Below are 16,292 nucleotides of genomic sequence, written 5' to 3'. Positions count from 1 at the left end.
CCTCGTTCTTTAATTGTCACCATCCTGAATTCTTTGATCTTGCACCGTAAAATTCCGAACAAGCGCCGCCACCCGTGCAAGCCCCCGCCCTAACTTTATTGTCAATTTGATATTTCCGCGCCGAATCCAATCCAATCCTGCCTTTCAAGCCGTTCGCATGCTCGTTCACACATGCCATTTGTCGTCTTGTTTTGATGTTGGGAAGTTTTTGATGCCGATGCATTCGTACACAGTGGCGAAGAAAGTTGAGGTCGTACAACGGCATCGAGAAAACGGAAGAAACGTGCACCAAAGGTCTCGACATTTCGAGCTCGACTACTAACGGATACGGGAATTGGACAGTAATTTCGAGAAGTTGTTTCAGCAAAACTGCGAAGAAAGCTGAGTAACGGCGGCCCAGTTTTCAGTGAATGTGTGGAGTATGCGGTTCTTCCAGCGGAAAAGAACGGCAGGATGTGCCGATAGTAACCGGCTTCTCTCTGAAGTGGCTGTCAGAATAGCCAACAACGTGCAGTTGGGAAACTTCGTAGCTTCCAGCCATTGCAGAAATCGATGGAAGCAGCGGTTCGGCGTGTCAATGCGGCGTTCTACGAACGAGAGCCAGATGACGCACGAAGGGTTTTCGGAGGCAGCAAGTGCCTTTCGGTTTGCCGCAAAATCCTTGCGACGGCGCAACGATTACACCTTGTACAACATTTGGACCATAGGACCATCGTCTGGTCCAATATGGACCTGACGACGATGGACCTCACCTGGTATGCCTTCGCATACCAGGTGAGAATGTTTTTTTAATGGAGTCAGGAAGCAGACGATGTCGCTAAGTTCATTCTATCAAAACGCTGACTTTTTTGTTTCACTCGTAGCAAATGGTCGTCTCACCGCCACAAAAAATGGCTGGATGACATAGGAAAAGATGCAGGAGTGGCTGTCAAGAATCCGGGGCCCAAACGTCGATGAGATGCAGCCTGTATTGGTACTGCAGCAGGCGCCCATCCATAAAACGCAAGCTGCCAAGAATGCTTTCGAGGAGCGCGATACCGACGTGCTCTATGGGCCTGCAGAGTGCACGAGCATCCTGCAGCCAGCTGACGTCTACTGGAACAAGCCTTTCAAGTCCACCCTATGGCCTTTGTGGGAAGAATATATGCGTGAAGAAGAGGGGACGCCTAAAGGAAACCTGAAGAAGCCGTCGCGTCAGCATGCTCTCAATGTTGTTGCCAAGACGTGGGCTACTGTACCCGAGGAGAGTGTGGCACGCTCCTTCAAGCGATGCTGCATTACTAACGCACTCGATGGATTGGAGGACGGTGACCTGCATGGCGGACTGGCAGATATTGAAGCCGTGGCACCAGAAGGCTGGAGTGGGCTTCAAGCAGAATTCGAACATCTTTTTGCGACTGACTCGGAGGAGTCTTTCGATGGTTTTGAAAGTGATTGACAAAGAACTCATGAATATTTCGGTCAATAAAGTTCATCTTTCTAGAAGTAAACGAAATTTTATATGCATGTACACTGCTCTTTTTTTTCTCGCTGGAAATGTCGCTGCCATCTTGAATGTCAGAGCCGTTCCGGGATAGCGCCCCCCCCCTACTTTGCCACTGATTTCGACTTGCTCGGAGGCGCTTGCTCGGAATTTTACGGTATACGTTAACCACTGAACTTGCATTGCATGTTCTTTTCTTTTTGTTTTCGGTTTTTTATTCTTTGCTAAATTTGTATCTTGTACTCCCTGCTCCTGCAATGGCTGTTCGGGGCTATAGTATATTGAAGTAAATATAGGAAATAAACTTCAATCTTATGGCTGTGCTAACTTGAACGCAGCCAATTTCGCATTCAGCCAACTTTAATCGTGCACAACGAGAAAAAACCGAGGCAGATGTGGAAAAGTGTGCAAAACCGAAGTTTACATCACAACAACCAGCATATATGCCACACAGCATCCACTCTACAGTGATGTGCAGTGATGTGCACACCTAGTAACACTAGACTTTACTATGTGCACACCTGACCATTCCGATCTACATACCATAACACACAAATCCGCTGTGGTGTGCACAACAGAACACACCAAGCCACTCTGGTGTGCACACCAAAACACGCCAAGCTACTCTGGTGTTCACAGCAGGTGACACCAGACCATGCTGGTGTTTACACTAGGAAACAACAGAAGACACAAAACCGGTCTGATGTATTTTCCAACTGGGCCCCTACTAAGGCTGATCCTTCCAGGTAATCTAGGCAGTTGTTACGTGTTGCCAACGCCTCGTCGATATGTACGAATTCATGTCTCTCAACCTCGACTTCGGCGCTCACCCCACTTTTCTATGAGTCTTCATCATCGCAGACGTGGTTCACCCGCTCTTCGGCTCGGACTTCCTCTCATACTTCGACTTGGACGTCAGTGTGTGGCGTCGTCGCCTCACAGACGGTCTCACTCGTCTCTCCGTGTCTGGAGTCCTGCCCGGCCTTGCTTCCGTGGGCATCTGCACGCTGATACTTTCCTCTCCGGTCTGTATAGCTTGGCTGAATTTTCGAAGACAACAAAGCCAACCAACCTCACCCTGCAGCCGAAACATACGGTGACATGCCACATCGTCACGCGTGGTCCACCAGCAATCACTCGACCACGCCACTTGTTTGGGGACTGTCTGGCTATTACTAATCGGGAGTCCAACCATATGTTGCAGCTCGGCATTACAGGCTCCTGGTACAGTCCCTGGGCTTCTCCGCCGCATTTAGTGCCCAAGTGTGATCCCAGTGTCTGGCATGTCTGCGGAGGCTATCGAGCACTGAACGCCAAGACTGTCCACGACAGCTATCCGCTGCCTCACATCCAAGACTTTACATCGCACATCAACGGCTGCGCCATATTTAGCAAGGTGGACCTGGTAAAGGCGTACCACCAAATTGTCACCAAACAGGCCAACATACCCAAGACCGCCAACAAGGCGCACTTTGGTTTGTTTGAATACATGCGGTTTCCCTTTGGACTCTTCAATTCAACTCAAATGTTCCAGCGGTTCATCGCTTCGGTCACGTGGAGCCTTCCTACTGTGTTCGCATACGTTGATGATGTCCTCATCGCCAGCCGTACGCCTGAATATCATGGGTACCATCTACGTGCTTTGTTTAGAGGTCTACAGCAGGATGACCTGGCTGTGAACACCTAGAAGTGTGTTGTCGGTGCCTATGAGCATGAGTTTCTGCGATATAACATATCATTCCAGGGTATAAGCCCTCTCCCGTCCCACGTCAAGACCATCCAGCATCACCCACAACCGATTACCTAGAGCGTACAACACTGGTCCAGTTACGCCAATTCCTGGGGTCAGTGAATTTTACCAGGCGCTATATACCGCACTTTGCGGACAACAGCCTGCCCCTCCTCTGCCATTGTTTGGTCATCAGAAGTCCCGGCCACCTTCACTGCTGCCAAGCAAGCCGTCGCGAACACCATGCTTATTCTCCACACGCGCAGCAACGACCCAAGTTGGTTGAGGGTGGATGCATGCAGTGTGGCCGTCTGTGCCTTTCCACAGCAGTGGCTTAGCTCCGAATGGAGAACTTTGTCCTTTTACTCTCAGAGCTACTTCCTGCTAAGACCCGCTTCAGCGTGTCCGGCCGAGATCTACTAGCCATCTACACTGCGATACAGCACTTTAGGCATTTTCTATAAGGATGCCAGTTTTACGTGCTGACAGATCATAAACAACTGGTGCATATTTACCGCACCAATTCATCGAAGTACGTGTCACGCGAACTCCGCCATCTCGCTGGTGTTTCAGAAGTTACAACCGACATACGCCACGTGAAAGGTGCCGCCAACACCGCCGCTGTTGGCTTTTCTCGCATAGGCGCGATTGACTCTCCATCTCCAACAATCGACTCGGCCGCATTTTCTTCCACAGAGCAGAATGACAGAGAGCTCGCCGCTTTGCGGTAGCACCCCCGTTCTCTTTTATTACTTCTTGTGCCCTATTCATGCTCGCCTGAACCCTTGTGGTGTGGTGTCTCAGCAGACCTCCGCTGCCATTTTTTTCCGCCTTCACTACGTGGCACCATTTTCCACTCGCTACAGGGCATATGTTACCCAGATATTCGGGATACTCAGCGGCTTCTAAACCAGTGCTATGTCTGACCCGAAATTAACAGTGACTGGCGCACTTGGTCGCACATGTGTCTGCCCGGCCAGATTAGAAAGGTCTCCCGTCATACCAAGACGCGTCCCCAAGCGTTCCTTCCTCCCGGTCACCATTTTGACCATGTTCATCTTAACATCGTGGGCCCTCTACCTGTGTCTCAACGTTATCGTCATATACACACCATGGTCTACCGTTTTACTTGGTAGCCGGAGATTGCTCATATTCATGACATCACCGCTGAGAGTCTTTCTCGCGCTTTCATTTCTGCTTGGTTATCTCGCTTTTGTTGTCCTGGCACCATGACAACGCACTATGGACGCCAAGGACTCCCTGTTTGCTTGCCTTAATCGCATTCTCGGCTCCAGACATTGACGTACCACTTCGAAGCACCCGGTGAAAACGGGATCGTGGAACGTCTTCACCGAAACTGAAGGCCTCCCTGGCTACCCACCTCAATTGCGCCACCTGAGTTGATGCCTTGTCCTTTGTGCTTGCAGAATACATTGCTGAGCATTGCAGGTTTGCCCTTCGGTCTAAGCTACAGTGCTCAGCAGCAGATCTTGTCTATGGTAGTTCTCGTGTCTAACTTACATTGCTCAGAAGTAGTAGTTGTGTATGGTAGTTCTCTGCATCTCCCCGGAGACTTCTTTACATTAACGCAGCTACCAGCCCAGATACTAGCACTCCTACAAGGCCTCCCGGATTATTTTAGAGATCCGGCCCACTGCGCCCCATCCTTCCCGTCACAATACAATCTTCGTGCTCCCTTACCTGGCCACTTCAACATATAGCGGTGGTAGGACACCTTTACGCTGTCCTACCACCGCTAACTCCGGCCAAAGATGGACCATTCCGCGTCCTCCACGGCACCATGAAAACAGCCACCCTACTACAGAACGGCCGTGAAGAGAGAATCAGCTTAGACCGCCTTAAGTCGGCTTAAGAAAATGGTTATTTTCTTACCGCATGGTAAGAAAATAAAGACGGCACCTGGTCGTGGCATGCGAAGCAACGGCTCGTAGTTTTCGTCGTCAATTCAGGTCAGCTGTCTTTCTCCTTCGCTCCTGAGGCATAAGCCTGCAATGTTACTGTGTAAAAAATCTGCGTAAGTAACCGGCGATTGAAACTGCGCAAATACGACACGTGGCGCGGCAGCTAACGAACAAAAGTAGCGGGCCGTATGCACTTTTCACACTCGAGGGTAGTTTGATTTACCAGCCGTGGCGTGGAAGTAATGGTTTGGTTGGACGTTTGGTCGACGTTCGAACAAGAGCTTAACATATTGCGATAATTATCCATGAACGCGTAGCCCCTCTACAACAGAGATGCTGACTTCGCCATGTACCAAACATAAGAAAGAGCCAAGCACCGCACCCTCGCTATCTGTACATTTCTGGATAGCAGCACCAGGTATCGCTATTTCGGTGCCCGTGTCGGCAGTCACTTCCGTAACCCTACCACTGTAAGTGGAAAAGTAAGCTCTTGTATACCAGTAATTGGATGTCCAAACAAATATTGATGTATTATTCTATTTTGAAAATGACAACACCTTGTAGTACATCAATGTAATAGCTGTTATACTAGCCACAATGTGTAAGATGAACACAACTGTTCACGTAAACAGCAAAATGGAAAATTAGAACAAGAATGCTCCAATGTAACCATCATTGCAGAAACTTCGTAAAGCACGTGCGAAAGTGCATGTTTAGTTTTGAATGTACAGTATTGGAAAAATAGCATATCAGGAAGACGTGGATATTTCTTCCAGCTATGAATTGATGGTAGAATAAAACTAGGTGCAGTCATCGACATCTTACGGTGTTAATAAAAAGAAAGCAAGTATGGCTTTTCATTGTAGAGCAAACGTTTAAGCACACTGTCATTGTGAAGTATTCGACAACAACCTGAAACTAGGCGGATGAAACTGGGGGCTGCAGGTGCCATGTTTTAAAAAGGAGTTCAACCTTCCTTGTTGGTCCTGTTACTTTAGCCTGTGAAAACGACTAGCGCCTGTTTCTACCTCGTAACAACTTTTTGCTTTGAGTTACGGGGTAACCATGGAGCTCCTCAGGTGGCGTCGCGCACATATTGACACGATGGCACATGGCACATCCACTGATGCACAACGAATTCTCGCCCCACTGAGCACCAGACTCTGCCCTCCGTCAGCTTATCCCAACCTCAGAAACCGAGAGCTTTCTGTGGTACTGACAATGATGACGTTGAATACTGGATTTTCTGGAATGAGCACATAAAGGACGACAACTGGCAGGACGCAATGGTAATTTTTTGCGAACATTATAATTTACCTCCAAGGCGCAAGAGTAGCCTGATTCAAAATGGCGTAATTTGATACAACAATCTAGGGCATTTGCAAGACAAAGCTACGATATATTTTTGGGAAGTCGTTTGGTCGCCAGCTGGCAGCTGAGAATGAGCTCAACTGAACCTTAAGTGGCGTACCTTCAGGATGTGCTCGCGCTCTGCCGTAATGTCGACACTGCCATGACGGCCTTGGACAAGGTCGGCGACATACTCAAGGACATCACAGGTTACGCCTCAACCTCCTATGGAAGAACTGTGAAGTGATAGATATGATTATCAAATCGTCTCGGGGTTTTCAGCAAGTGGAGAGCCGTCACATTGCACATCAATTAAGTAGGCTGCGGAATATGACTTCTACGTCTTCGTGCGATGACCCGCCACCTGTGCATCCTTCGACCAGACAAGAAGGTTGGACACGGACTAGTTCCTTTGAGCTCGATGCTATAGCGCCCGCGGGCGTTACTCTAGACTGTCAGAACAATGACAGTCTCGCGTTGGACATGTCGTACGACAGTACTGCCGCCATGTACCACCGTCACCCTGGCATGGCATGGCAAGAACCTTATCCAGAGAGACTGGGGTCCGAGGGCACAAGCCCCCTGACTAAGTCGGTGGTTCCGCCCACGTAGGCACCGGTAGGCCAAAGGCTTTCCCGATGTCGTGAGCTCTCTAGACGGCCAGGAGTTGATCTTGGAGGACTTCGCTGGATATGCGCTTACTCCAGTCCTCCTCGCTGTTGAGATCCGAAGCCCTTTGGTTGGGGCACAGCCCCAAAACATGTGATCAAATAGACACGGAGTGTGTCCACAACATTTACATTCCGCGGGAAAATCCTGGTCAATATTGTTAAGCGCAACATGTGTGGGACGAGATTTAGTTTGAATCATTCTTAATGTGACTGCCTGAGCTCGGTTGAGCTTCTGATGGGGGGGGAGGAAAACACCTCCTGCCGTCCCTATAGTGTGAGGTGATCTCGGGAAAAGTAGTAAGTGGGTCTTTGTAGGAGTCGCAGTCATCCTGGAGCAGTGCCTGATCTGATGCGCGGCATGTGAGATCTCGCACAGCAGAGTGAGCTTGCTCGTTAGGATTGCAGCCATTGGGGCGGACCGAGTGGCCGTGATGAGCTGGAAACCAGACTAGGTGTGAGCTATCCAGTTGGTCGTAATTATGAGCATTAATACTGTGTATAAATAACTTGTGTGCTTCCGTTGAGACGAAGCCGGCTGAGTAATTCCTAACAGCTGCACGGGAATCGGCGAAAACAGTGGAGCCTCTACTCATTGTAATTGCAAGTGCTATGCTCGCTTCTTCGGCGGCATGAATGGAGCTCGTTCTTAGTGACGCCGCGCTTATTCGGTTACCGCTCTCATCGACCATGGCAATTGCGTAGCGGTTGCCCGATCCATAACTAGTTGCATCGACAAAAAGTGCTGAGCTGTGTTGTTGGTGCAGTTTACCCAGAATGCATTTGGCCGTGGCGTTCCTTCTGCCCTTGTTGTGGACAGGATGAATATTTCTAGTTATGGGGTCTACAACTAATTGTGTCTCCACCTCCTTGGGTATTTTTAACTTAGAGACGTCTCCTCGTCGAGGCAGTATTCCGACTTCATTTAGAATTTTGCACCCTGGCCCAGTGTTGGAGAGTCTTGCAGTTTGTGACATCGAATGTGCCTCAATGAGCTCATCTATAGTGTTATGAAGTCCTAACTTGTTGAGGAGTTCAGTACTCGTTCCGTGCGGGAGTCCCAGAGCCCTTTTGAGTCCGGAGCGTATAAGTGCGTTTAGCTTAGCCTTCTCTCCTTTCCCCCAGTTCAGGTATGATGCAATGTACGTCACATGACTGATGAAAAATGCATGATATGCTCTGATGAGATTGTCCTCCTTGATGCCTGCATTTCGATTTTGAAACACTGCCTAGGAGCTTTAAATACTGTTCGCCTGACCTGTGAGACGGTTCAGGGCCGTAGCATTACAGCGGCTTGCGTCAATGAGAAGACCCATAATTTTAATTTTCTCTACTCTGGGTATGACCCGTCCTGTGTTGTCTGTGATTTTTAATTGGCAGAGTTTCTAAAGGCGCAAGGTTTCTAACACCGTGTCTCCCTTGTCTAAAGAGCAGCAGCTCAGATTTACTAGGTGATAGCCTGAGTCCGGTTCCCTTAAGGAAGGATTCTGTGGTGTCTACCGCTGCCTGTAGTGTCTGCTCTAGTGCTGCGAGTGACCCACTTGGGACCCACACTGTCATATCGTCAGCGTATATGACGTGCCCCAAGTTTGAGATTTTGGACAATTCCTCCGAGAGCCTGTGTATGGCAATGTTAAAGAGGAGTGGGGACAATAGTGAACCTTGTGGTGTGCCGTTGTTGCCTAAATTGTATGGACCGCCTTTGACTATACCGAGTTTGATCCGAGCTATCCGGTTAGCTAGAAAGGACCTCACATAATTGTAAAAAATTGCTTCCCAGGTTCAAAGCTGAGATTTCATGTAGGATATGTTTAAGTGCAACCGTATGAAATGCATTGATGAGATCCAGACCCAGGAGGCCCTTTAGGTCCCTGCTAGGGTCGTCAATAATAGCCCGTTTGATCATGAGCATGGCGTCCTGTGTGGATGATGCCTTCCGAAAGCCTATGAGATTGTGCCTGAAAAGCTCCTGGTTTTCTATGTGTTCTATTATCCTGTCATGAATAGCATGATCGGCTACTTTGCCGATACAGGATGTAAGTGATATGGTCCTGAGGTTCTCCTTTGTTAGTGATTTGCCGGGTTTCGGTATAAACGTCACCTTGGCCTCCCTCCATTCCCGTGGGACAGTGCCGGATCTCTAGTGACTATTAATTTTGACCGTGATTATGTCTATGGCATCATCGTCCAGGTTGCGCAAAAGTTTATTTGTGATGCCATCCGGACCCGGGGCAGATCTCCCATTCAAATTAAGCAGTACATGCCTTATCTAAGCTGCTGTGAACTCACTACGTCCGGTGGGGGTATTCCGGAGTAAAGTTTGCTTATTTGTTCTTCGATTTCATATTGATATTTAAGTGGCTGGTACATGTGTGCGAGGTCGTTTGCGACCTCTCTTGCTGTCCGCCCTATAGTTATCTGTTTATTGACGAGTCTGTTTATGGCGAGGTTTGTAGTACCTCTGGAGAGCTTGTCATTAAGTAGGCTCTTCAATAGATTCCATTTGCCTCCTCTGCGCAATCTGCCGTCTGTTTCTGAGCAAGTTTCGTCCCATTGTTGCCGTGAAAGTTGAGCCGCGTATGTTTCGATATCACGATTAACTTGGGCGATCTTGGCTCTAAGTCTTCTATTAAGTCTGTGACTCTTCCATCTGGTTAGAAGGCAATTTTTCGCTTCCAGCATGTGAGCTAGCTTGGAGTCCATTTTTGGGACTTCGATTTCTGTTGAGACTGCTTTAGTAGCTTTCTTAATCGTTGCGTTTAGTTGATCTAAAAGCTCCTCATAAGATTCGTCATCTATGCTGGTTTCCTTACGCAACTTACGAAAGAGATCCCAGTTCACGTACTCATATTTCCTTAGTGGTGGTGGTTGCGTCTGTAAGACGACTTCAATTATGTAATAATCACTTCCTAAATTCTCCTGCAGATTGTCCCATGAGCCTTCAATTCCCCGAAGGAATGTTAGATCCGGGGTTGCATCTCTGGTAGTGGAGGTACCAGTTCTCGAGGGGAAGTTAGCATCTGTAACAAGAGCAAATTTTAATTCACTTGCCGTGGCTGCTAAATTAGTACCCTTGACGCTCTGACGACCATAGCCCCATTCTTTGTTGGGAGCGTTGAAGTCCCCAGCCACTACGAGTGGGGCTCCATCTGCCTTACTGAAAATGCGGCCCAAGAGGGTCTTAAAATCCCTTTTCCTATCTTGCGGAGAGCTATAAACGTTAGCTATATACACGTTAGCTGCTTTTCTGTTCTTCAGGATGAGTTCGATCATTTATGCTTCTAGACCAACCTATTGGCAAGCTCGCGAGTTTCATAGGAGGTACCCTTTCGAACCAAAGTCGCTATTCCCCGACCTCCTGGAATGGTCAAGGTTTCGGAGTTGTAACCCGGTAGAGAGATATACTCCTTAGCTAGTGTTTCCTGTAAGAGAATAACGTGCGGCTTAACTTTGGCCGATCTAATGAGCTGCTGCAGGGGAGCCTCGAGCCTTCGAAAACTCGCACAATTCCACTGCCATATTTTAATATTATTGTTCTCGTTTGTAGCCATTATGATACCATTAGTTTACTACCCGAACTCCTAGAGTCCGCGCTCGGGCTACCGTTTGTGCCTCCGTGGACTGCCGATGTAGCCGCTGCGCTTGCCTTTGCCTTAACTTTGGGCCTTTCTAGTTGACCCACTCGAGCATCTAGATTAGTGATGAGCTCCATGATTTTCGCCAGAGACCTGTCTAGTGTTGCTAAACATGCAGCTATTCTGACGTTTTTGTGTTTGGGGGGTGCCTCACTCTCTCCCACCTCCTCAGTCTCAGAGGTTTCTAAATCTTCCTCGTCTGTTTCGCTAATGGGAACAGGGTGGGGGGCTTTCCGTTTAGGTTTGCCGGCCAAGGGTGTTGAAGTCGTTGTCTCCCTCTGACTACGGGGTGTTTCGGACCCTTCTTTAAAGGATTTGAAAGCCTGCCTGAGCTCAGATAGTTCTTGCCTTAATTTCCGATTTCCTGATTCTAATGCCAATATTCGGGGATTTGACTCACGTTCCGGCTGTTCCCTACCATTAGTACTCCTAGACCTTGCTCTTGTCGGCTGTCCTGGTTTCCCAAGGAATCCGTTCTTGACTCGATCGACCCAGGTTGCTCTTGGGGTCGACTGTGAACGGGACCTCTATCTTGCCTTAGGTCCTCGGGGTTGCGGGTCGACGCCAGAAGATTCTCCAGAGCTGCGTTGTCCTCTGGATCGAGAACGCCCCCTGGAGCGGGAGCGCCCTCGTGAGCTGGAGCGTCCTCTCGTGCGAGAGCGCAAGTTGGCTTCATTTTATTGCATGACCCCTTTGCGCTGGGAAGTGTCGCTGTCTTCAATGTCGTCGGCCAGCTGTGTATAGCGTGCTTGCTGTCGTTGGCGCCTTCGACGCCTTTGCCTCACAATATGAGGCATCAGGAATCTTCAACTGCATTTTCGGTCCCCAGTTGGGTGTGCGCCAACGCAAATAGCGCACTTGGGATCACAATGATGATCTTCAGGTGGAGAAGTGATTCTACAGCCCCTACACTTTCTAACACTTGCCGGATTAGTACACACGTCGGATCTATGTCCGACTTCACCGCAGCCGTAGCACACATCTATCTGTCGTGGGTAGAGATTACATGGCATGAGTACGTTAGCACAAATAACGCGGTTTGGCACTCTTTGTCCTTCAAAAAGTACCACCACTGTTGTAGTTTGCTTGATCCGACGTAGCTCGACGAGGCCCGGATTTCGGTGATTGACGAAAAGGGTTTTCAGTTCCGCGTCGCTAATGTCCAGGTCGATACCGCGAACAACACCCTTGCATGTATCTTCTCCTGCTGCGGTGTAGGCCGCCACTTCGAAGGGTCCATCCCTCGTATGGATCTTGCGTACCTTGCCGTAAGCTCTCGCGTTTTCTTCCCGTGGAGTCGATACCACCAGAATGTTTCGACAGCCGTTCGGACAGTACGTGTTCTCCGTCGTGTCTTCCGGCGCTAAGGCTGCCGCCATGGCCAGCGCTCTGGAGAGATGTACCAGGCTGAACTTTTTAACGTCGAGGCCGCCACGGGGGCGGACAATTATCTTGATGTGATCCCTCGGAAGCATCAGGATCCTAGAAGCGGTAGCGACACGCTTAAGCACGTTCTGCGAGGCGGCCGTGCGGCGACTGCCTTTCCCGCAATGGTTGGCATCCTTTATAGCCACGGATTTCCCACCAGCGGCTAATGCGCGTCTCCTGCGGCGAGTGATGGCTGTCATCCATCCGATATCTTTCTCCGAGGTGATCTCCTTGCCTTCAACAGCTAAGCCGGAGGCCATGCCTACACTCCGTCGTGCGCGTGAGGCCTAGGCCTACAGCACGAGTTAGGGGCTGGCACCTTTTCTAAGTCGCACGCAGAAAACAGTTTGCAAAGAGGCGAAAAATGGACCCACCGGCAAAAAAATGGGCATCCGCGTAATCCTTGTGATACGACACGTCGATCGACAACAGGTTCTCAGGGGTGGCACCAAAATTCGGCGCAAAAACATTTATCAAAGCGGGAGCCGATGTTTGCACGACTGCACTAGTCGGCTTCTTCTTCTTCCTCCCACCGTCACCCTGGTTGGGATTTTCGAACAACCGTCCAGAAGTGAGCCCTCATCGTTTTCCTGTATACTGACACGTGTACTTGTCTTTATCGGGCGACACGTTTTGCCGCCTGAGAAATGTTATCGCACAGCGCGGGACGCGCCTGCATGCATCCGAAGTTTCTGGAAAGTTATCGATGCTTCTATCCGCTGTCTGTTGTCGCCGAACCTTGTGCTATCTGATATCATCGCTTGACACGAATGGTGTAGAACTTTGTAGAAGGCATGCGGGTCCCAACGATTAGTCTGGAACATTCGATGGCTGCTGTATAAAAGCCGACGCGCTTGACCCGCTGATCAGATTTTCGACTATCGCCGAGCGTGTTCGCCGCTATCGTTGTGCTATAAGTGTAGCCTGTTTTGTGGGCACAGGTTCGCCCAATAAAAGTTAGTTTTGTCGTTCACAGTATTGCTACTGTGTAATTCAACGTCACCACCACGTGACATCTGGTGGAGGTGCTTTACGTTCATGTACCGGACGCCCCCGACAAGCCGTAATTCAAGCCCGGGCCGCAAAGACAACACCAGCGCCGTCCCGGAACGTCGAGCAAGCCGCCATCTTCAACAGCTGCCCCTGGAGCACAGACTTCTACCTGAGACCAAGAAGATTGTGTACAAGGCAACTCCGATGGCAGCCCCAGCGTCCCCCATCGTGCTGCAGCAGCTCAGGGAACCACCGACGTTCCGCGGTTCCACATTTGAGGACCCGGAAAGCTGGGTGGAAACGTATGAGAAGGTCGCTACGTTTAACAGCTGGGCAAGTGACGACAAGCTGCGACATGTTTATTTCGCATTGGAGGACGCCGCCAGGACGTGGTTCGAGAATCGAGAAGCCACCGTGACGACGTGGGACCTGTTCCGAAGCGGCTTTCTGCAAACATTTACAAGCGTCGTGCGAAAAGAGCGAGCCCAAGCTCCACTGGAGACCAGAGCGCAGCTGCCGAATGAGACGATCGCGATCTTCACTGAGGAAATGAACCGTCTGTTCCACCACGACGATCCGGAAATGTCCGAGGAGAAGAAAGTCCGCCTGCTGATGCGTGGTGTAAAGGAGGAACTTTTCGGTGCAATGATACGAAGCCCACTGACGACCGTAGAAGAGTTCCTTCGCGAGGCCACCAGCATTGAGAAGACACTCGAAATACGGAACCGGCAATTCAACCGCCGCACGAGCTCGACGAACTACGCCGGAGTTCAGTCGCTGGCCGCGACGACCTGCGCGAGACCATCATGGCAGTCGTACGAGAGGAGCTTTAAAGGATCTTCCCTTCATCGCAACCTCAAGTGGCCACAGTCGCCGAAATTGTCAAAGAAGAAGTTGAGCGATCGCTCGGAGTTCCCGAGTTACAACCACAGTCATCGCAGCCCCAGCCAGAAGCGATGACCTACGCCGCCGTCGCCCGCCGTCCAGGTCCCCCTCCACGACCGTGCCAGGGCCCTGCAACGCCGTAATTCCGTCGACCACCGCCGTCGCCGCCAGCACGCCCACCCGTCGTCCAGCGCAGCTACCCGAGGAAGACAGACATTTGGCGGGACCCCGACCACCGCCCGCTCTGCTATCACTGCGGAGAAGCCGGCCATGTGTATCGCCGATGCCCATACCGCGACTTAACCCAGGCAGCACACCAGCATTGGTCCAACCTTGGCCCAATGCTGGCAGAAATTGGTACCAATGTTGGACCAATGTTGGCATATTGGCAAAGTGCAACCCAATCCAATGTTGGCCCAGCGTTAAAGCCAAGATTGGGCCAATGTTATGCCAATGCAGCAGCCATTGTGCTGCCATCGTAGGACCAGCGTTAAAGCCAAGATTGGACCAATGTTATGCCAATGCAGCAGCCATCGTAGGACCAGCGTTAAAGCCAAGATTGGACCAATGTTATGCCAATGCAGCAGCCATCGTGCTGCCAGCGTAGAACCAGTGTTGAGCCATATCCTTGCCATTATTAATGCCAGCTTTGAGCCAATGCCCTTTGCATGACGAATATTCTAGCTATGCTGGCTTTAGAGCACGCACACATTCTTACCGCAAACCTTTTGCTAGCGGCATTTTTTGTAGCAATTGTCCCCTTACCGTCTTCCTCAATAGTAGCTAGGAAAGCTCGACAAAAAGATGTCAAGAAGCAGAAGCCATATATGCTTGCAAATAATAATAAAAGAATACTGAAATTGACGTTTATGACAGTTTATTTGCGAATAAATTTTCACAGTCAGGCATTTTCCGTGGACCTAGATGGGTGACGCTCGGTTATCTTCAAACAGTTTATTTACAGGCACTGCCCTCAGGATAGGAATTGGGCAAGGTGCCGAGGACGGTGGGCTGGCCAGGGGTTTCAGGGCAGGGAGCTGACGTCGGTAGGCAGGTTTGTCAGTGCTTGGATGACAGCGGGCTTATCAGGCCCCCGAGGACCACGATAGCGTGGTGGTCTCGTTGATATTGCTACCATATCCCATAGCGACTTCACCATTAGTTGGAGGAAATGCTTGCACTGTAAAAGAAAAAAGAAACATTATCAGAGATGTTGATATGACAAATGTATGTGGGAGCGTTTTCATTTGAAAAATCGCCATACTGCAACAATATTATAAGTCTGAGCAGAGAGTTCGATGGGGTGAATCAAGAAACTTTCTTGCAAGAGATTTGTCAAGTAACACTTCTTAATATTTCGGCATATATGGCATACCTTGTACAAGGTGTAACGTAATATTTAGAACAGACATAATATGCGCAGGATCCGTCCGCTTTCTTTACAGCCCACACCTAGTCAGCGTAGCACTTTATAATTAAAAAATCGCAGCAAAACCTGCTGCAGCACAAAAAGCCTAGTTTCAGACTGTGTAGACACAATGCGGCCTTCGTGCGAAATTTTTAATGTGGAAACCGAGAAGTTCATCGGGAAACACTAGTAAAAGGGGCATTTATTATACGAAAAGAAAGAAATACTGTCGGTTGGAAATGATGCTTGACCTATAACAGTGAGAAGAAGCGTGGTTCCTCGGTATCACTAGCAGGATCAGGCCGCGCGCGTGGCTTGATAAAATCATAGTCCTGGAATTTGGGTGAAATTCACAGTGATTTACACGTGGTTCTACTCCAGGCACTATTCAAAGGCTGCAAATAAAAAGAGCTATTTAATTACAGGCACTCTACATTAGCCAGGCCTGTTTCAGTAATATATATAACGCGTGATATTGCTTGGGTGATATAGCTTGGGTGATATTGCTCCTTATAAAACTTATAACATGCGCAAAACAAATGCACTCACCATTGTAAGATCCATGCTTCTTTGTATCCGAGTTCATTCCACATCGAAGACGGTGGCCACGGGTGCCGACTTTTTTTCTAATTGTTGTTTCGCGTATATTAATTCTAACACTCACAAAAATTCGTGGCCACATTGCTGCGTATTTCAAGATGTAGGCTTCTCAGTAGGAATGACGACCGCAAGCGAGCATTTTTCACGAGAGGAGTGCGCTGGCAAGAACGGACAAGACGGCAAGCACTCAG

The 16,292-nt window shown here is 49.5% G+C and overlaps 1 pseudogene; it reads left to right on the top strand.

The window, feature by feature from the left end:
- Window positions 1–217: 217 nt before the first annotated feature.
- LOC142558385 (uncharacterized) lies at window positions 218–736 on the top strand (annotated as a pseudogene).
- The last annotated feature ends 15,556 nt before the right edge of the window (window positions 737–16,292 follow it).

This window comes from Dermacentor variabilis, chromosome 9 (assembly GCF_050947875.1).
Source record: "Dermacentor variabilis isolate Ectoservices chromosome 9, ASM5094787v1, whole genome shotgun sequence".
Lineage (NCBI taxonomy): Eukaryota > Metazoa > Arthropoda > Arachnida > Ixodida > Ixodidae > Dermacentor > Dermacentor variabilis.
The sequence above is the reverse complement of the archived record's forward strand: the minus strand, read 5'-3'. Positions and strand labels throughout refer to the sequence as shown.